Source organism: Gigantopelta aegis, chromosome 4 (assembly GCF_016097555.1).
Source record: "Gigantopelta aegis isolate Gae_Host chromosome 4, Gae_host_genome, whole genome shotgun sequence".
NCBI classification, from domain to species: domain Eukaryota; kingdom Metazoa; phylum Mollusca; class Gastropoda; order Neomphalida; family Peltospiridae; genus Gigantopelta; species Gigantopelta aegis.
The window spans coordinates 109,060,976-109,062,563 of NC_054702.1; positions in this window are offsets into that span (position 1 = coordinate 109,060,976).

Sequence of the window (1,588 nt, forward strand, 5' to 3'; positions counted from 1 at the left end):
GTTAGTGCAGGTGTATGTTCAGTCCAGATTTTGTTGCTTTTATGAATTATTACAAATGAAAGCAAATACGGTACAGTAAATAATGCTATAAAAGGCACATTATTTAGTGAATCCCTCAATCATTTATTCATTTATTCATATGTGTGTATGTGTGTGTGTGTGTGTGTGTGTGTGTGAGAGAGAGAGAGAGAGAGAGAGAGAGAGAGAGAGAGAGAGAGAGAGAGAGAGAGAGAGAGAGAGAGAGAGAGAGTCGGAGAGTCGGAGAGTCAGAGAGAGATAGAGAGAGTGGATGTGTGAGGGATAGACAGAGAACGTGAGAGAGAGAGAGAGAGAGAGAGAGAGAGAGAGAGAGAGAGAGAGAGAGAGAGAGAGTGGATGTGTGAGGGATAGACAGAAAACGTGAGAGAGAGAGAGAGAGAGAGAGAGTGTGTGTGTGTGTGTGAGTGAGAGAGAGACAGAGAGAGAGACACACACAGAGACACACACAGAGAGAGAGAGAGAGAGAGAGAGAGAGAGAGAGAGAGAGAGAGAGAGAGAGAGAGAGTGTGTGAGTGAGAGAGAGACAGAGAGAGACACACAGAGACACAGAGAGAGAGAGAGAGAGAGAGAGAGAGAGAGAGAGAGAGAGAGAGAGAGAGAGAGAGAGTGTGTGTGTGTGTGTGGGGGGGGGGGGGGGTGTATGTCTAAACCTTACAGATATGTGCATGTAAATATTCTTACCTATCTTCCCATGGCTATTTGCCCATAGAGAAGACTTTATGATGTTCATTCTGCAAACTGATGATTGTGTATTGTATTTTAACCTGGGGCAAAACATGGAAATAACTAACATATTCACCAAACTGATGCATCAAGCTTAATTCAGACAATTTCTTTTTGTAATGCCATTTTCATTCAATGTTATGTAACATTTATGATGTAGTGGGATTATATATATATATATATATATAGTAGGACTTTCCTTTGACACTGTCACGTATAAAGACCATTATAAATATTTATAATAAATAGAGTTAGAGTTAGTGACAGTGTCAAAGGAAAGTCCTTCTGTAATAATATCTGGTTGAGTACTGAATGACTTAGTATGTGGTCACTGTATTTTAAAATACTGTAAAATCACTTTGTATGTGAACATAAAAAGGGTGGAGGGAAAGAAAATCCCTGTATGACCACTAATATATATTTATAAGTGATATATGCATCACGTTAAGTGAACAAATGACCCCAGTATTTACCGCTGAGTTACTACCCAGTGTTGTTCAGATATTCTTGTACAATGAAGAGACTGTTCCCAAGACAAGCCAAGATAATCAAGGTGGTCCAAGTCACTGATTAGCTCCCTTTGTTGGCTCAGTATTGTCACAAATACTGCTTCCCATTGTTGCATTTTATTTCAGCAGAAATAATTTGCACTGATAAGATGTCAGGTCTTCCCTATAATGTTTTCTTCATGGCTGTAATTTACTTTTGTTTGTGGTGGCGAGTATCCAGTTGCACAAAGGTATCAGCACTGCAATTGTCCCCTGGCTTAAGTTTGATGTAAAGAGTTTGTGGACCATGTCCTTTCTCAAAGTTTATTCTCAGAACC